The sequence below is a fragment of the Chionomys nivalis genome, chromosome 19 (genome assembly GCF_950005125.1).
Source record: "Chionomys nivalis chromosome 19, mChiNiv1.1, whole genome shotgun sequence".
Lineage (NCBI taxonomy): Eukaryota > Metazoa > Chordata > Mammalia > Rodentia > Cricetidae > Chionomys > Chionomys nivalis.
Window position 1 is genome coordinate 3,548,871 of NC_080104.1, and position 21,290 is coordinate 3,570,160.

Consider the following 21,290-nt stretch of genomic DNA (forward strand, 5'->3'; position numbering starts at 1 on the left):
GCTGAAGCTAATTCTCATCTGAGTCAGCACTCAATTGGTACTCCTCAGATCATGCTAGACTATGTAACAATGACAGGTGAAGCTAAGTAGGACACACAGAAAATAAGGTGAAAGAATATTTAACAATTCAAAAATCAATATATTAACCATATCAATCATTTAAGTAATAAAACCACAAGCAAACAAAGCAACAATTGTAAAACACAGATATGCCAAGAAATAGGAATGAGGAAGTTCTGATACTGAGAAGCACTGATACTGAAAAGAGAAAAATAATGCTATTTCTTTACAGAAAGTTCCCCCCAATCAACAAATTTCTAGAAAGTATTAAGATATGGTAGCTAGTTTTTAGAATATAAAATTGTATAAAAGTTCATCATTTTATAAAAACAATAATAAATACTTAAATCTATAATGAATAAAAGAATGCAGCATAGACAGAACTACTGATGAAAGACAAAAACACAAACATACAAATATAATATGGTCCTTTAAACAAGAACTACAAGAGTCTAATAAAAATAATAATCAAAGAAATCACAGGCCAGCACTCATACTCTGTGAACTCTAATACTCTGTTCTGCCAATAATAGAAAACAGTGTGTCTGCAGGATTATTCTTCCAAAACTGGAGAGATTTGCTTGAAGTAGTCTAATGTTTCAACTTTGGAGATAATAGCTCTAACCAATTAAAAAGTATTTCATCCTCTTATGAAAAATTAAATGGTGAATTTTATGATCAGTTAGAAACTATTTTATGTTTCCTATGATTGATGATTGGATGTAAGTCTGTAAAACAGTGAGATACAATAATGCATACCTTTTAAAAGCAAAAGAAAGATGACAGATTTTTAAAGAAAAGTTGTATGATTTTTAGTATACACATAAAGCAATGTATTTTGCTCTGTTTCCTTTAGAAGCTATAAGTGCTTTCAGCAAGTTAAAATATTCCAATTTTTATATGTGTTTGTGTGTCAGAAAGAGAATGTCGTCTATGTATCTGTGACACCACATAGAAGAGTGTGTTAGATCCTCTGGATCTACAGTTACAAGTAGTTATGAGCCTCCTGATTTGGGCATTGGGATCCAATCACAGGTCATCCCCAAGAAAAATATGTGCTAAGCCACCTGTGTGGCCCCAAAGTAATATTATACAATATTAGTATATCTTTCATATATTGTGAAAATAAAAAAAGAACTAAATAAAATCTTTACATACTATGAAAACATAAAAGAACTAAATAAAATGTGAGGTCAATGATCCTTGTGAACAAGATGAATCAGTATTATGATGTTGGACATAATCAATCTACAGCATAAATCAACACACCCAAGGAAAATGCCCAACAATTTATAAAAGAAAAACTGATTCTAAAGCTATATGAAAAGGAGAAAAAACTCAGAATGATCAATAGGATTATGAAGAAATACTACACATATTCACATAGTCTGTCCTCTATATTAAGCACAAAACTACAACAATCAAGAGAGGTTATATATTTGTGAAAAAATAAACTGATGGAGACAAAAGTCAAGAAAAAAGGACAAAAAAAAAGAAAAAAAGGACAAAAAAGTTTTAGACAAAGGACAAAAAGAAACTAAGCCAGGATATGTATGATCTTGACAGATGTTATCTTACTGCTTATGTATCTATATGCATAGAAATGAAGTAAAAAAAAGACTTCATAATGTAGCAATAATTTCTTATCAGGACCACCAGTCCACAAATAAAAATGTGGAGAATTATTATTATGAAAACATACCTTAGCTTAAGCTTTTTCTCAATGAGCTCTTAAAACTCAAATTTATTAACTCCTAGTAACCTATGCTTTGCTATGTAATCTTTACTTTTCCTCAGTATGGCATGTCCATACTGCAACAAGTCTGCTGGCAAAATCCATGTACTTAGTTTCCTTATTACTTCTCTCTGACTTCCTCATCCTGTAAGTCCTGCCTATTCTCTTCAACTAGCTATTGGCCATTCTGCTTTTTATTAAACCAATTACAGTTACACATCTTCAAACAATGTAAAAAAGTATTCCACAACATTTCCTCAATTTTTTCTAAATAAAAAGGAAAGGACTGTAACTCTAACACCGTAAAACTATATACAATAAGAACAATTATCAAGTTAGGATTACATTCACAATGTCCAGTCCATTTGTAGTCAACAAACTATTATCTATACTATCTTGATAGGTTCAAAGTTTTATACCTAAGCTACTTTCTTTTTTTTATTGAAAAAATTTCTGCCTCCTCCACGCCTCCCATTTCCCCCCTCCTCTACTCCTCTCCCCCTCCCCCCACTCCTATCCCCCTCCTTCTCCAGTCCACAGAGCAGTCAGTGTTCGCTGCCCTGTGGGAAGTACAAGATCCTTCCCCCCTCCATCCAGGTCTAGGAAAGTGAGCATGCAAACAGTCTAGGCTCCCACAAAGCCAGTTCATACAGTAGGATCAAAACCTAGTGCCATATGGGTTCTTGATCCTATTGCATGTAATGGCTTTGTGGGAGCCCAGGTAGTTTGGATGCTCACCTTAATAGACCTGGATGGAGGTGGGTGGTCCTTGGACCTCCCACAGGGCAGAGAAACCTGCTTGCTCTTTGGGCTGAGGAGGAAGGAAGACTTGATTGGGGGAGGGGGAGGGAACGGGAGGTGGTGGCGGGGAAGAGGCAGAAATCTTTAATAATTAAATTAATTAATTAATAAAAAAAAATCCCAGAAAAAAAAAAAAAAAAAAAAAAAAAAAAACCTAGTGCCATTATCCTTGGCTTCTCATCAGCCCTCTTTGTCTGCCATGTTCAGATAGTCTGGTTTTATCCCATGCTTTTTCAGTCCCAGTCCAGCTGGCCTTGGTAAGCTCCCAATAGATCAGCCCCATTGTCATAGTGGGTGGGTGCATCAAGCTCAGTACTGCCTTCCTTGCTCATGTTCTCCCTCCTTCTGGTCCTCATTTGGACCTTGGGAGCTCAGTCCAGTGCTCCAATGTGGGTCTCTGTCCCTATCTCCATCCATCGGCAGATGAAGGTTCTATGGTGATATGCAAGATATTCATCAGTATGGCTATAGGATAGGGCCATTTCAGCTTCCCTCTCTTCAGCTGCCCAAGGAACTAACAGGGGACATCTCCCTGGACACCTGGGAGCGCCTCTAGAGTCAAGTCTCTTGCCAACCCTAAGATGGCTCCCTTAATGAGGATATATACTTCCCTGCTCCCATATCCACCCTTCCTTTATCGCAACCATCCCATTCACCCAAGCAACCCCATCTTCCCCTTCTCACTTTTCTCTCCCCATTTCCTCTTACCCTCATCTCACCCCACCCCCAAATTCCCAAATTTTGCATGGAAATCTTGTCTACTTCCAATATCCAGGAGGATGACTATATGTTTTTCTTTGGGTTCACCTTCTTATTTAGCTTCTATAGGATCACAACTTATAGGCTCAATGTCCTTTATTTATGGCTTAGAAACCAAATATGAGTGAGTACATCCCATGTTCATCTTTTTGGGTCTGGGTTACCTCACTCAGAATAGTGTTTTCTATTCCCATCCATTTGCATGCAAAATTCAAGATGTTTTTAACTGCTGAGTAGTACTATAATATGTATATATTCCATACTTTCTTCATCCATTCTTCCATTGAAGGGCCTCTAGGTTGTTTCCAGGTTCTGGCTATTATAAATAATGCTGCTATGAACATAGTTGAACAAATGCTTTTGTAATATGATAGGATATCGCTTGGGTATATGCCCAAGAGTGGTATTACTGGGTCCTGGGGTAGGTTGATCCCGAATTTCCTGAGAAACCACCACACTGATTTCCAAAGTGGTTGCACAAGTTTGCATTCCCACCAGCAATGGATGAGTGTTCCCCTTACTCCACAACCTCTCCAGCAAAGGCTATCATTGATGTTTTTGATTTTAGCCATTCTGACAGGTGTAAGATGGTTTCTCAAAGTTGTTTTGATTTGCATTTCCCCAATCACTAAGGAGGTTGAGCATGACCTTAAGTGTCTTTTGACCATTTGGAATTCTTCTGTTGAGAATTCTCTGTTCAGTTCAGTGCCCCATTTTTTAATTGGGTTAATTAGCATTTTAAAGTCTAGTTTCTTGAGTTCTTTATATATTTTGGAGAACAGACTTTTGACTGTTGTGGGGTTGGTGAAGATCTTCTCCCAGTCAGTAGGTTGCCTTTTTGCCTTAGTAACAGTGTACTTTGCTTTACAGAAGCTTCTCAGTTTCAGGAGGTCCCATTTATTCAATGTTGCCCTTAATGTCTGTGCTGCTGTGGTTATATGTAGGAAGCAATCTCCTGTGCCCATATGTTGTAGAATACTTCCCACTTTCTCTTCTATCAGGTTCAGTGTGTTCAAATTGATATTGACATCTTTGATCCATTTGGACTTGAGTTTTGTACATGGTGATAGATATGGATCTATTTTCATTCTTCTACAGGTTGACATCCAGTTATGCCAGCACCATTTGTTGAAGATGCTTTCTTTCTTCCATTGTATACTTTTAGCTCCTTTATCAAAAATGAGGTGTTCATAGGTTTGTGGGTTAAAATCCGGGTCTTCTATACGATTCCATTGGTCGACTTCTCTGTTTTTATGCCAGTACCACGCTGTTTTCAATACTGTAGCTCTGTAATAGAGTTTGAAGTCAGGGATGGTAATGCCTCCAGAAGTTCCTTTATCGTATAAGATTGTTTTGGCTATCCTGGGTTTTTTGTTTTTCCATATAAAGTTGATTATTGTCCTCTCAAGATCTGTGAAGAATTTTGATGGGACCTTGATGGGGATTGCATTGAATCTATAAATTGCCTTTGGTAGAATTGCCATTTTTACTATGTTGATCCTCCCAATCCAAGAGCAAGGGAGATTCTTCCATTTTCTGGTATCCTCTTCAATTTCTTTCTTCAAAGACTTAAAGTTCTTGTCAAATAGATCTTTAACTTCCTTGGTTAGAGTTATCCCAAGACATTTTATGCTATTTGTGGCTATTGTGAAAGGTGATGCTTTTCTGATTTCCCTCTCTTCTTCCTTATTCTTTGTGTATAGGATGGCAACTGATGTTTTGGAGTTGATCTTGTATCCTGCCATGTTACTAAAGGTGTTTATCAGCTGTAGGAGTTCTTTGGTAGAGTTATTGGGGTCGCGTATGTACACTATCATATCATCTGCAAATAACAAAAGTTTAACTTCTTCCTTTCCAATACAAATCCCCTTGATCCCCTTATGTTGTTTTATTGCTATTGCTAGAACTTCAAGCACTATATTGAAGAGGTATGGAGAGAGTGGACAGCCTTGTCGTGTTCCTGATTTTAGTGGGATGGCTTTGAGTTTCTCTCCATTTAATTTGATGTTAGCTGTCGGCTTGCAGTAAATAGCTTTTATTATATTTAGGTATGACCTTTGTGTCCCTAATCTCTCCAAGACTTTTATCATAAAGGGACGTTGAATTTTGTCAAATGCTTTTTCAGCATCTAATGAAATGATCATATCAGTTTTTTTTCTTTCAGTTTATTTATATGATGGATTACATTGATACATTTGCGTGTGTTGAACCAGCCCTGCATCTCTGGGATGAAGCCTACTTGATCATAATGGATAATTTTTCTAATGTGTTCTTGGATTCAGTTTGCCAGTATTTTATTGAGGATCTTTGTGTCAATGTTCATGAGTGAGATTGGCCTGTAATTCTCTTTCTTGGTTGAGTCTTTGTGTGGTTTTGGTATCAGGGTAACTGTAGCTTCATAAAAGGAATTTGGCAATGACTCTTCTGTTTCTATATTGTAAAATATGTTAAGGAGTATAGGTATTAGGTCTTCTTGGACGTTCTGGTAGAATTCTGCATTGAAACCATCTGGGCCTGGGCTTTTTTTGGTAGAAAGGTTTTTGATAACAGTTTCTAATTCTTCGCGACTAACAGGTCTATTTAAATTGTTCACCTGGTCCTGGTTTAACTTTGGTATATGGTACTTATCTATAAAAAGGTCCATTTCTTTTACATTTTCCAATTTTGTTTTATACAGGCTTTTGTATTAAGATCTAATGATTCTCTGATTTTCTTCCATGTCTGTGGTTATGTCCCCCTTTTCATTTCTGATCTTATTAATTTGCGTACTCTCTCTCTCTGCCGTTTGATTAGTTTGGATAGGGATTTATCAATCTTGTTGATTTTCTCCAAGTACCAGCTTTTTGTTTCATTGATTCTTTAAATTGTTTTCTGTGTTTCTATTTTGTTGATTTCAGCCCTCAGTTTGATTATTTCCAGTCTTCTCATCCTAGGTAAGTCTGCTTTTTTTTTCTAGAGCTTTCAGTCTGTGCTGTTAAGTCTCCAATGTATGCTTTCTCCGTTTTCTTTAAGTGGGCACTTAGTGCTATGAACTTTCCTCTTAGCACTGCTTTCATAGTGTCCCATAGGTTTGAGTATGTTGAGTCTTTACTTTCATTGAATTCAAGAAAGACTTTAATTTCTTTATTTCTTTTTTGATCCAGGTGTGGTTCAGTAGTTGACTGTTCAGTTTCCATGAGTTTGTAGGCTTTCTGGGGGTAGCATTGTTGTTGAATTCTAACTTTAATCCATGGTGATCTGATAAGACACAGGTGGTTACTAATATTTTTTGTAACTGTGGAAGTTTGCTTTGTTACTAAGTATGTGGTCAATTTTCGAGAAGGTTCCATGAGCTGCAGAGAAGAAGGTATATTCTTTCTTATTTGGGTGGAATGTTCTATATATATCTGTTAAGCCCATTTGATTCATTACCTCCATTAATTCTCTTATTTCTCTGTAGTTTTCTGTCTAATTGACCTGTCCATTGGTGAGAGAGGTGTGTTGAAGTCTCCTACTATTAGTGTGTGTGGTTTAATGACTGCCTTGAGTTTTAGTAATGTTTCTTTTACATAGGTGGGTGCTTTTATATTAGGGGCATAGATATTCAGGATTGAGACTTCATCCTGTTGAATTGTTCCTGTTCCTGTTATGAGTATAAAATGTCACTCTCCATCTCTTCTGCTTGATTTTAGTTTGAAGTCAACTTTGTTAGAAATTAGTATTGCCACACCTGCTTGTTTCTTAGAATCATTTGCTTGATAAACATTTTTCCCAGCCCTTTACTCTGAGTAGATATCTGTCTTTGTGGTTGAGGTGTGTTTCTTGTAAACAGCATAATGTTGGATCCTGTTTTTGTATCCAATCTCTTAGCCTGTGCCTTTTTATAGGTGAGTTGAGTCCATTGATATTAAGTGATATTAATGACCAGTGGCTGTAAACTCCAGTCATTTTTTTTTGGTAGTAGAGTTTGTGTGTTTTCCTTCTTCGAGTTGTGCTGGTGAAGGGTCACTAGATATCTGAGTTATTGTGGGCATTGTTGGACTCCTTGTTTTGTGATTTTCCTTCTATTACTTTCTGTAAGGCTGGATTTGTGGCTACATATTGTTTAAATTTGTTTTTATCCTGGAAAATTTTGTTTTTTCCATTTATAGTGAATGAAAGCTTGGCTGGGTATAGTAGTCTGGGCTTGCATCCATGGTCTGTTAGTTTCTGCAGTACATCTATCCAGGACCTTCTGGCTTTCATGGTTTCCATAGAGAAGTCAGGTGTAAGTCTGATAGGTTTATCTTTATAAGTAACTTGACCTTTTTCCTTTGTAGCTCTTAATATTCTTTCTTTATTTTGTATGTTTTGTGTTTTGATTATTATATGGTGAGGGAATTTTTTTTGATCCAGTGTATTTGGTGTTCTGTATGCTTCTTGAACTTTCATAGGAATATCTTTCTTTAGGTTGGGAAAATTTTCTTCTATAATTTTTTTAATAAATTTTCTGGACCATTGAGCTGTACTTCTTCTCTTTCTTCTACCCCTATTATTCTTAGGTTTGGTCTTTTTATTGTGTCCCAGATTTCCTGAATGTTTTGTGATGAGGATTTGTTAGATTTGCTGTTTTCTTTGATCAGTGCATTTATTTTCTCTATGGTATCTTCAGTGTCTGAGATTTTTTCTTCTATCTCTTGTATTCTGTTGGTAATATTTGTCTCTGTAGTTCCTCTTCATTTACCCAGATTTTACATCTTCAGCCTTCCCTTGGTTTGTGTATTCTTTATTACCTCCATTTCATTCTTCAAGTCTTGGATGGTTTCCCTTACCTGTTTGATTGCTTTTTCTTGTTTCTCTTGTTTTTCGTGGGTATCTTTGAGAGATTTTTTATTTCCTCTACCTTTTTTTGTCGTCTCTATCGCTTTATGGCAGTTTTTCACCTCCTGTTTAAGGTCCTCTATTATTTTCATATAGTTCCGTTTAAAGTCGAATTCTTCTATTTTTCTGGAGTAGGGTGTTCAATTCTGGATTCTTATGATGTCATGTTGCCTTTCAGGTTGTTGGAGGAATTCTTGCATTGGTGCCTGCCCATCTCTTCCTTCGAATGGAGCCAGGAGAGGCCTGGTGTCTTGGTCCAGTCTTTGCTGTGACTGACTCTCTGGGTGGATTTCCTCAGTGTAGAAGCAGGAACTGTTCCTGTCTGGATGGAACTCCTCAGCACTGAAACAGGGATGCCTGGTAGCCCTAGGACACCGTGGAGGGGTTGTGCTCTCTTCTGGGACAAATGGGCTAAAGTGGGGAGCAGGGCCAGGGTGAGTAGAATACAGGAGACCCTGCAGCACAAGCTGAAGGTGCCTGTGCTCCCTTGCAGGGACCTTTAGGCCTGCCTGTCAGGCAGACACTCACCCCTCTGGGTGGGGTAGCCTTAGTGCAGGAGCAGGAAACTGTTCCTGAGCCAAGGACCTTGCAGACCACAGGGCAGGCTTGGGAGGGGTGCTGGGTCGTGGGTAACAAAGGCACCCCTGCAAAAGGAGCTGGGGGAGGAGGGCTTGTGCTCTCTTCTGGGACAGCCCGCCCTGGGATAGCACACACTCACCCGTCCAGATGGAACTCCTCAGCACTGAAACAGGGACACATGGTAGCTCCAGGACACTGTGGACAAAAGGGCTAACATGGGGAGCAGGGCAGGGTCGAGTAGAACACAGGAAACCCTGCATCACAAGCTGAAGATGCCCGTGCTCCCTTGCGAGGACCTTCAGGCCTGCCCGGCAGGCAAAAACTCACCCCTTTAGGTGGGTAGCCTTAGTGCAGGAGCAGGAAACTGTTCCTGAGCCAAGGACCTTGCAGACAACAGGGCAGGCTGCACTAAACCACTTTCTATCATAAATTGTGTTATCATCCAAAAAATATCCTTTCAGACTTTTAAGCATTTTCTTTGATAAACAATTTTTATATAAACAGCTTTTATATCTCTCAACCTGTAAACTTTACATATCTTTTGCAATTTTTTTCCCTGAATTTAGTAAGAAAGAAAATTGTAACTATAGCTATCTAGTCTTCAACCCCATCAGAGACCCAAGGAGGATAAAAACTATCTGAGTAAACAGGAAGTACAGAGCAAACAACTTCTAAAACTATAGAAATGAAAAATACAACTGACTACCTGAACCCAAGGTTCCTCTACAATGTTGGGGCATCCATATTCAGCCTAAAGACCTAAAATATCTGACATATTTTTCTGTGAAGTAGGAATTTTGAAGGATTGTCCTACTTCATCTTGGGAAAATGTGGCAGTCACCTTCTTTGGTGTCCTCCTTGGCAAATTTGAACAGCATACTATCAGGAGTTGAGGAAGTGCAGTTTCTTGTCCAGTAGCTAACTTTACCACCAAGAAAGGAAACTCTGTATGGATATTCTTCAATTCCCATTATCTTTCTTTAAAATAGATTAGTGCTGTCAGGAACAAACATGTCTCATTGTCATGAAAAGCCTTTGGTTATTAAAACATCTTAAATGCCATATTTTATATATTTGAAGACCATCTTTGTAGCTTGAATTCTAATTGATCTGAATAATAAAAACTTGGAGTCATATATTAGAGGATAAAATCTGAAAAAGCAGAGAAGTGGAGCAGCCAGTCATAAAAGTTCTTTCCTCTACAAAATTCTCAGACTGAAAGGGGTTGAGCTATTATCTCCTCCCATTTTATATTCCTCTCTCCACTGTGCTATATCACTTCCTGCCTCCACATGCCTATTTCTAGGATTAAAAGCAGGAGATTCCAAGTGTTGGAATCAAAAGTGTGAGCTGTTTCTTTTTTATACTGGTTAAATCTCATGTAGCCCAGCGTGACCTTCAATACCTGATCTTGTTTCTTCCACCTCATTGGCAGAGATTATTGTCCCACCAGGTCCCACAGTCATTTAGTCCCCCCCCCAAAATACACAGAGGTCTACATTAGTTATAAACTGCTTGTCCTATTAGCTCAGGGTTTTTATTAACTCTTACATCCTACATTAACCCATAATTCTTGTCTGTGTTAGCCACGTGGCCTGGTAGCTTTTATCAGTAAGGCATTCTCATCTTGTGCCCTCTGTGTCTGGATGATGATTGCAGATTGACCCTTTCCTTTTCCCAGAATTCTCCTTTCTGATCACCCTGTCTGGCTACTGGCTAATCAACATTTTATTAAACCAATACAATTGACAAATCTTTACAGGGTACACAACCATTGTCCCACAGCACTTCCCCCCTCCTTTTCTTCATAACAAAAACTCTGAATCTAATTTCCTTTGTTTAGCTTTTTTTCCTGACCAACACTCTAAAAAAAGATAAACATCCATAATCCATTTTTTTGGGAATATGGGCATGGTTTTCCAGGCTACTTCCTCCTGATTGGGGTTACTGGTAATCTTATGGAGACCTAAAGAAAATTTAGGATTATGGTCAAACCCTGACAGGAATATTCTGTGAAACTTGATCATTTCAGCCAGCAGTCTTGAGTCTGTTCTGGATGTAGAACTCAGAGGAAACTCAAACTGAGGTCCTCTGAAACCTTGGATTATCTGGATCATCCACTCTCTTTGGAAATTTTTCAGGTGGTCATCCTTGAACAAACCTGATTTTTCTTAACCCAGAATGAATCCATGACCTCTCATTTCCTGTGGAAACAAGAGCAAAACCTCTTCTCCAATATACCATATCTTTTTGTCTTAAATTTTGATGTCAAGTCATTTTCAAAATATATGTTGAATTAATCCAGCAGCATTTATAATCAAATATCTTTTAGCAGCTGTTGCTCATTCCTCCGCCATCACACAATTCAAAGAAAACACAACAACATACAGTAGCCAAATTCTTTGTGTATTTTTCATCTTTATGTGGCTTTATTTAAAACTCTATTTCTTTTCTTTTTAATTTAATTTTTGGTTTTTTGAAACAAAGTTTCTCTGTGTATCTTTGGCTGTCTTGGAACTCACTCTGTAGACCAGGCTGTCCTTGAACTCACAGAAATCCACTTGCCTCTGCCTCCCAAGTGCTGGGATTAAAGATGTGTGCCGTAATACCCAACAACTCCCTTCCTTCTTTCCTTCCTTCCTTCCTTCCTTCCTTCCTTTCTTTCTTTTAGGATTTTATTCTTTTTCTTTTCTCACCCAAGAGAAAAATACATTTTTTTAAATATACTGTAAATTGCTTAGAGGTTTTCTTTGTCTGAGTTTGTCGTTACTGTGTATCTCTCTTTGTCTGACCACATGAGTCTTTAATTTTCTGAGCGATATGGCTGGGATTAAAGCTGTGGCTTTGATAGCTGAACCACCCCATTTCTTAACTTTCTGAGAGTCTAGCTTCATGGCAGAGGTACTGTCAGCAGCCATGTTTATGTTATGTCTATGGAATTTCAAGGTCCCTGCCTCCACCAAGAAGCATGCTGTCAGCTATTCATTACATCAGTTAAGTGTTTTGTGGCAAGGTCTCTTAAAAGAGTTACAAGGTTTTTGCAGCTGAAGCTGAATCAGGAAGCCTCTTTTAAATGAGACATGCTTGCCTATCGCAAACAGAGCCCACCTGAGAAAATGCTGCTATCAAGAAGTCATGCTTAACCATGTTCTTTTGTGTCTAGAATTGACTCCCAAGCTCTCTCAGGTTTTATGTGGATGTAGTTGTTCATGTTGGCACCATCTGTTGGCAATCGGCATTTTACTAAACCAACACAAATGACAATTCTTTACAGGATGCAGGACGATTGTTCCACAGCACCACCTCCCAAGTGCTGGGACTAAAGGTGTGTGCCACCACTGCCTGGCCTCTGATCTTCAGGTAAGCTTTATTTCTTAGAGCACAAACAAAATATCATCACCTCCTCTCTTTTGTCTAAAATAAAAAATGGTTATAGCTAATATAAGAAAAACTATAAGCAATAATTACAATAAACATTTGACAAATTCAGAGAAAATACTCCATTCTCTATCCTATTTTGGTGAATCAAAAAGGTCGTACCTAAATCACTTTCTATTCTAAGTTGAATTGTCAAAAACTATATCGCTCAACCTTAAACACTTTACATTTCTTGAGAGAATTTCTGTTCTGAAGCTGGTAACAAAGTTCTCTGTGAGTTCAAAGGCAGCCTATTCTACACAGAGAGGTCCAGGACAGCAGGACTGTTTCACAGAGAAATCTTGTCTTGGAAAAAAAACAGAGAAAGAAAAAAGTGCCTACAAAACTAGACACATTTGGGGTATATATTCTATACTTGAACTTCTACTCAGGAGGCTCACACTTTAAGATCATTAGTTCACATATAAAGCCTCAACTTTTGCAAGCCAGGCTGGATGTCCAACAACATCTCGAAGGAATTTGCAAAAATATAAGAAACCAAAGCAGGAAAATCAATGAACCACCCTTTCACAGACACTCTTATTAGAAAAGTGTATCCCACACTGCCTGATATTTAAACCACTTAGAGAGGCATTCCATTATATATATTACATCAGGAAAAAATGTCTGTCACTAAGTGAAAGTACAATAGAAGATGAACAAAAGTCACAGAAGGAATATAAGCATCATGAAATAAGCTTCACTAAATGTATTTGCCACATATACAACACACTTTAATACCTAATCCAAATGTTTCAAAATAGGATCCACATGCAATGATTCCCATCAACAGTCTTGAGTGAACATGATAAGTGATTTACAAGCCTGATGAAAAAAGAGATAAAACAAGATGTTTTTCTTGAAACTGAAGAAACTATGAGATCTAATTCTTGAAATCTTGAAAATTCCTGCCTCTGTTTCAATACTTTACAGTCAGCTGAAACTACCTAGTGTAAAAGGTTTGGGGCCAAAATAGCATACAAATGACCTCTAGCTTAATTTTTCATGGACGCTATTTCCCACTGAAATCAGATGACCTCAACTTCCATTGTCTGCATTAATCTCAATACTCCTATTTCCAAGGTCCTTCAAGAGCATCCATTTAAGCTCTGTCTACAGATTTCTGTGGCTTTTTCCATCTAAAGTCCTTATATCTTCCACATTCTTCCAGAAAATGACATTCCCAAGTTCTGCACTGTCAGAAATTCACTTTTGGTGTAACATTTTTGTTCTAACCAACTCTTTGTTGCTTTGAATAAATCCTCTAGCCAAAAGTATCCCAGGTAATGAATGAGTTTATTTGGATAATTCTTTCAGATCATATCCATTATTTTAGGAGCTTAAAATAGAAACTCAAGCTAGCAACTGAAGGAAAACTTTGTTTCCTGGCTTTCTTTCTTGCTTGGTCACTATCTCATGCTTGTCTGGCCCTCTTATTCAGTCCATACTCACTTCCTTAGGGATATGGACACCCTCAATGGAAGGACCTTTCTACATCAATCATCAATCAACGAAATCACTCACAGATAAAGCTACCAACCATTCTGATAGGAGCACATCCTTAATCGATGTTCCTTCAAATGAATATAGGCTCTGAAATGCTGACAGCCAAAGCTAAGTAAGACACAGAGACAATAATATGTATAGAAAAGGAACTTCTGGAGTCATCACCATCCCTGATATCAAGCTCTATTATAGAGCTACAGTAATGAAAACAGCTTGGTATTGGCATAAAAACATACAGGTTGATCAATAAAATTGAATCCAAGATCTGGCTATTAATCCACATACCTATGAACACCTGATTTTTTACAAAAAAAAGCTAAAATTATACAATGGAAAAAAGAAAGCATCTTCAACAAATGGTGCTGGCATAACTGGATGTCAACCTGTAGAAGAATGAAAATAGATCAATACCTATCTCTATGCACAAAGCTCAAGTCTAAATGGATTAAAGACCTCAATATAAATCTGACCACACTGAACCTGATAGGAAAGAAAGTGGGAAGTAGCCTTCAATGCATGGGCACAAGACACTACTTCCTAAATATAACATCAGTAGCACAGACACTGAGAGTAACAATAAATAAATGGGACCTCCTGAAACTGAGAAGCTTCTGTAAAGCAAAGGACACAGTCAATAAGAAAAAAAGGCAGCCTACTGAATGGTAAAAGATCTTCTCTAACCCAATGTCAGACAAAGGACTGATCTCCAAAATATATATTAAAAAACTCAAGAAATTAGATATCAAAATTCCAAATAACCCAATTAAAAAATGGGATACAGAACTAAACAGAGAATTCTCAACAGGAAAATCTCAAATGACAAGGAGACACGTAAGGAAGTGGTCATCATCCTTAGACATCAGGGAAATGCAAATCAAAACAACTCTGGGATACCATTCTACACCAGTCAAAATGACTGAGATCAAAAACACCAATGATAGCCTCTTCCTCAGGACTGAGCCTCTTGATCCTACCGCGTTGCCAAAATGTCGCTTTCTAACAAGATGACTTTGGACAAACTGGATGTGAAGGGAAAGCGGGTTGTGATGAGGGTGGACTTCAATGTTCCTATGAAGAACAACCAGATAACAAATAACCAAAGGATCAAGGCTGCTGTCCCAAGCATCAAATTCTGCTTGGGCAATGGAGCCAAGTCAGTTGTCCTTATGAGCCACTTGGGCCGACCTGATGGTGTTCCTATGCCTGACAAGTACCCCTTAGAGCCAGTTGCAGCAGAACTCAAGTCTCTGCTGGGCAAGGATGTTCTCTTCTTAAAGGATTGTGTGGGCCCAGAAGTCGAGAATGCCTGTGCCAACCCAGCAGCTGGCATTGTCATCCTGCTGGAGAACCTCTGCTTTCATGTGGAGGAAGAAGGGAAGGGAAACGATGCTTCTGGGAACAAGATTAAAGCTGAACCAGCCAAAATTGATGCTTTCCAAGCCTCACTGTCCAAACTTGGGGATGTCTATGTCAATGATGCTTTTGGTACTGCACACCGAGCCCACAGCTCCAATGGTGGGTGTGAATCTGCCACAGAAGGCTGGTGGATTTTTGATGAAGAAGGAGCTGAACTACTTTGCCAAAGCTTTGGAGAGTCTGAACGACCCTTCCTGGCAATATTGGGAGGAGCTAAAGTTGCAGACAAGATCCAGCTGATCAATAATATGTTGGACAAAGTCAATGAGATGATCATTGGTGGTGGAATGGCTTTTACCTTCCTTAAGGTGCTCAACAACATGGAGATCGGAACTTCTCTGTATGATGAAGAAGGAGCCAAGATTGTCAAAGATCTCATGGATAAAGCTGAGAAAAATAGTGTGAAGATTACCTTGCCCGTTGACTTTGTCACTGCTGACAAATTTGATGACAATGCCAAGACTGGCCAAGCTACTGTGGCCTCTGGTATACCTGCTGGCTGGATGGGCCTGGACTGTGGTCCTGAGAGCAGCAAGAAATATGCTGAGGCTGTGGTTCAAGCCAAGCAGATTGTTTGGAATGGACCTGTTGGGGTCTTTAAATGGGAAGCTTTTGCCAGGGGAACCAAGTCCCTCATGGATGAGGTGGTAAAAGCCACTTCTAGGGGTTGCATCACTATCATAGGCGGTGGAGACACTGCCACTTGCTGTGCCAAATGGAATACAGAGGATAAAGTCAGCCATGTGAGCACTGGGGGTGGTGCCAGTCTAGAGTTCTGGAAGGTAAAGTCCTTCCTGGGGTGGATGCTCTCAGCAATGTTTAGTATTTTCCTGCCTTTTGGTTCCTGTGCACAACCCCTAAGTCAACTTAGTGTGTTTTCCGCATCTCCATTTGGTGTTAGTGCAAGATTCAGCTAGTGACCGAGATGCAGCACCAGGAACCCTTAAACAGTTGCACAGCATCTCAGTTCATCCTTCCTTCATCAGGATTTGTCTACATTCTTCAAGATCCGATTTAAATTCCATAGTGACTAAAGCCATTGTGCATTCTAGAGTGCATCTATTTATATTCTGCCTGTAAAAGAAAGTCAGCTATACAAGCTTAGTCCTCTTTGAGTAGCCTCTTGTAAGCTTTGTCACTGTTCATGACTCAGCATGGAAATAAGATGAAATTCCAGCTGTAGATTTGGAGAAGTTGATGATCTATTAATAAATATGTCTGCCGGGGGGGGGGAACACGAATGATAGCTTATCCTGGAGAAGATGTGGAGTAAGTAGGACACTCCTCCATTGATGGTGAGAATGCAAACTTGTACAACCATTTTGGAAATCAGTTTGGCAGATTCTCAGAAAATTAGGAATCAACCGACTTCAGGAAGCAGCAATACCACTCTTGGACATGTACTCAAAAGTTGCTCAATCATACTACAAGCCCATTTGTTCAGCTATGTACATAGCAGCATTATTTCTATAGAAACTAAATGGGAAACAGAGAAAACAGGTTTATCCTTTAAACAAAGGAATGAACTTGAATCTCCTCCTTGTGGAAAATGGAAATTAACCATTATATACATTTAGTTTCATAGTTCAAAAGATCTTGTGAACATTAGTGTCATGGTAACCAGTTTTAATTGCCAGAAACATTGGAAAATGTGGTCATTTTCTATTATATACAGATGCCCATGAAAATCTCAGCTGAGAGGAGTTACCAACATTAGAGTGTCCACTGATATTACACCTGAGGTTCTGAGTGACAGAACAAAAAATGGGAAACTTTGCCTTATCATTATGATGAATAAATACAGAATAAAATAAGTCTTTTAAATTCAAAACTTTTATTTCTTTCTTTTTTATTGATTTTTATGGAGCTATACATTTTCCTCTGTTCTTCCTTTCTCTCCCCTCCCTTTCAACCCTCTCCCATCGTCCCCATGCTCCCAATTTACTCAGGAGATCTTGTCTTTTTTCTACTTCCCCTGTAGATTAGATCCGTGTATGTCCTCATTATTGTCTAGGTTCTCTGGGATTGTGAATTGTAGGCTGGTTTTCTTTGCTTTATGTCTAAAAGCCACTTATGAGTGAATACATATGAAATTTGTCTTTTTGGATCTGGGTTACCTCACTCAATATGATGTTTTCTAGATACATCCATTTGCCTTTTTCAAGGCAAATTTCAAGATGTCACTGGTTTTTTTTCTTATGTGTAGTACTCCATTGTGTAAATGTACCACATTTTCCTTATCCATTCTTCAGTTGAGGGGAATTTAGGTTGTTTACAGGTTCTGGCTATGACAAACAATGCTGCTATGAACATAGTTGAGCACATGTCCTTGTGGTATGATTGAGAATCCTTTGGGTATATACCCAAAAGTGATATTGCTGGGTCTTGAGGAAGGTTATTTCCTAATTTTATGAGAAATCACCATACTGACATCCAAAGGGGCTGTACCAATTTGTACTACCACCAGCAATGCAGGAATGTTCCTTCTACCCCACATCTTTTCCAGCATAAGTTGTCACCAGTGTTTTTGATCTTAGCCATTCTTAAAGATATAAAATGGAATCTCAGAGTTGTTTTGATTTGCGTTTCTCTGATGGCTAAGGATATTGAATATTTCCTTAAGTGTCTCTCAAACATTTTAGATTCCTCTGTTGAGAGTTCTCTGTTTAGGTCTGTGCTCCATTTTTTTTTTTATTGGATTATTCATTCCTTTGATGGCCAATCTCTTGAGTTCTTTGTATATTTTGGAGATCAGTCCTTTGTCTGTTGTGGGGTTGGTGAAGATCTTTTCCCATTCTGTAGGCTGTTGTTTTTGTTTTTGACCATGTCCTTTGCTTTACAGAAGTTTTTAAGTTTCAGGAGGTCCCATTTTCAATTGTTTCTCTCAGTGTCTATGCTACTGGGGTTATATTTAGAAAGTGGTCTCCTGTGCCAATGCGTTCAAGTGCATTTCCCACTTTCTCTTCTAAGAGGTTTAGTGTGGTTGGTTTTATGTTGAGGTCTTTCATTCATTTGGACTTGAGTTTTGTGAATGGTGATAGAATATGGATCTATTTTCATTCTTCTACATGTTAATATTCAGTTTTGCCAGCACCATTTGTTAAATATGCTTTTTTTTCTATTTGATATTTTTCACTTCTTGGTCAAAAATCAGGTGTTTGTAGGTGTGTGGATTAATATTTGGGTCTCCTTCAGCAGGGCAGCATTTCCTAAACCTTCCCAAATGATAACACCAACTAAGTAGAACTGATTTCTCTGACTTAAAGCCTACATGCTAACTTTCTTTTTCATGAATCTGTTGATACCCATCTGCCAGCCCCTGGCAGCATTTTATATAAGACATTTCCAGAATTACCTCTCATCCTTGTTGTTGAAGTTGTTCATGGCCTTTATTTATAAGGCACATTTGTCACTAAAGAAACGGGGAAGAAACATTTTAGTAATTATATGAAAATCATATGGCAATTATTGTGCATTATTGCTATAACCAAAAAGATACTCCTAACAATATGGAGCATTATTAGGTCCATGGGAAACCCAAGTCTTTTTAAATCTTTCATTATATGCATGTCATATCTCTAACAAACATCTTAGTTTTGTTGAAATTGCACTGGAAATACTAAGTGAAGCTCATGAGGTTGGGGAAGAATTTGAAAACAAATTCCTTTTCCCTGCCATGCCATAGATTGTCTAGGTTATACAGTTAGCTTTTTCATAGGCTGTCCTAAGTCTTCAATAAAAAACCGAAAGAACTCATGATTGTAGTGATTATTAAATTCTTCACCCCATTCTTCAGGATCATCTTCCAGCAATGGAGGATAAACATCTAGAGGAGCCAGCAAGGGAACAGAAGAGCTGTTGCCAGCATAGCTGTCGGTTTATGGTGTTTTTTGTGGTTACTTTTGATTTTGCCTGAATGGGGAAAAACCCCTTTTGACTATTTTTATTTTAAGTTTTTGGGTTTTTTTTGGGGGGGGGGGTGTTGTTGTTTTGTTGTTTTGATACAGGATGTCTCTATGTAGCCTTGACTGTTCTGAAACTCACTTTGTAGACCAGACTGGCCTCAAACTCAGAGATCCGCCTGCCTCTCTGCCTTCTGAGGTTTGGAATTAAAGAGGTGTGCCACCACAGCCGGTTTGTCTTTTTCTAATCTTAAAGTTTGATCATCCTCCTTATATTCATGCAAGAAATTAGCCACCTCTTTCTCATAATTAATAATCATCTTATATTTCTTATGTATTTTGATAACAGTCAGGATTAATGCCCAAGACACCCAAAATTGAACAAGGATCAATTTTCCTCATTTGAATGCCTTTTCAATATTCTTTTGGACTCTGTTCCACACTTCTTCATCTAAAGTCTCTGGAAACCAGGGGTTCTAATCATGAACAACTTGCAAGCAATCTAAGAGTTGTGGTCTTGATAGTTGTGTTCCTCCTCCTTTAAAAAATATAGCTCAATGCAAGGCAAAGCCTTCCCTGGTTTCTGCCTGTCATTCTCACTCACTTTCTTCTGTGAGGGTCTCCATACTCTTACCTCATAGCTGACCTCAGGCTCCTTTCCAGGTGTCACTTGTCACCACTTCAGAAGCAGTAGAACCTGGGAGAGTGAAGTCACTAAATGAGGCAGACTGAAGTCTGATGCAATAGTCAACAATTTATGCTCTGAGGGTTAAGAAAGGTCATATAAATAAATTTCTTATGAGTTCAGGCTGTACACAATCAAAACAAGAAACCAATCATGAAAAAAAAGATGAGCAAAAGCCTGTTTCAGATCCTAAGAAGTCTTAAATGAAATGGGTGTATAATTTTTAACTTGCCCTGGTTTATCAGAATTGGGTGTTTTACATACAGGGAAAAGAAAATCATTTCACGTCCTCTCTCATCTCTCACACTCGATACAAAGTCTCTTCCCTGGGACCTGTACTTTGACATTAAAGGAATTAATTCTCTTGGAAGGTCAGGAGTGCAGGAAACCTCCCTACCAACCTAAGGAAAAGATGAAGCAAAGCAGGAAAAAAAAATAGATGTTTCCATATCTGTAAACAAAGACTGCTCGTTCATTTCCCAACTGCTCAGCCCCAAATAGTCACACAGAAACTATATTAATTACAACATCATTTGGCCAATAGTTTAGGTTAATCCCATATTGCATATCATCAGGAACTGCACTGCAGCAATAGGTGTTAGGAACAGAAGAAATTGGAGTGTGTGTGTGTGTGTGTGTGTGTGTGCGCGTGTGTGCATGTGGGGTGTGTGTAAAACTAACACAAAGAAGAAAGGAAGGCAGCCAACTTTGTCAAAGAGACACTAGATAATAGAAATTCAGGTTCTAATTTTTCTTCTATCCCCAGTTTTAGGTCCACTTTTTCCTGATCATTTTCATTTTTAATTTCAACTGTGTCACTTTGGTCCATTATTGGTTTTAATCCCAAAGCTGAAAAGAATCACTAGGAATTAGGATTTTTTTCTCATCCATTTGCATCTATCTAATTCTCCCTTAATTGCTCTTCCTAATGGAATCCACAGAAGGGAAAGGCTGAAGTCTGCTAATAAACTCCAAGAATTTCACTCCAAGAATTTCACCAACTGTTGGTGGCCTGCTTTAACGCTTTCATCCAGCAGCCAAGTTCATAGAACTTCTGCAAATAAATGTTGCTCCTTCAACCCTGTTTCCTTCATTTTTTACTTCTAATTGATTAATTAATCCTCTGCATTATTATATTTGCACACACACACAAACCAGGAGTTTTTTTTACCTTTAACCAGTTTTAAACTTTACCATTTCCTTTTTGATTTTCCTTAAATTTTTATATTCTAGGTCTCTGTTCCAGGCACCATCTGTAAGTGCCAGTGCTTACTTACCAAGCCAGGGTTATCTGGTTATGGCCAGTAAAAAAAAAAATGCCATCTTAACCAGACATGGGAAGGAAGGGTCACAGCAATACTGAGACTGTAATAAGTTTATTGAAAATTAAAATTAAGGGACATTGTGAGGTAAAATCAAAACTTAAACATTTCCTAAATAAGTATGCCCAAAAATGGGGTAGAAAGAGTCCCGACTGACCAATCTCATCACCAAACAAAGCTTATGGTACCAGGATTGGTTTACATATAATTGAATTGTTGGACAAAGGGGTCTGATAAGAATCCCATAACAGGGCTGGAGAGATGGCTCA

The 21,290-nt window shown here is 38.3% G+C and overlaps 1 pseudogene; it reads left to right on the forward strand.

Moving 5' to 3' along the window:
• The first annotated feature begins 14,682 nt into the window (after positions 1-14,682).
• LOC130862230 (phosphoglycerate kinase 1-like) lies at positions 14,683-16,073 on the forward strand (annotated as a pseudogene).
• Positions 16,074-21,290: the final 5,217 nt, after the last annotated feature.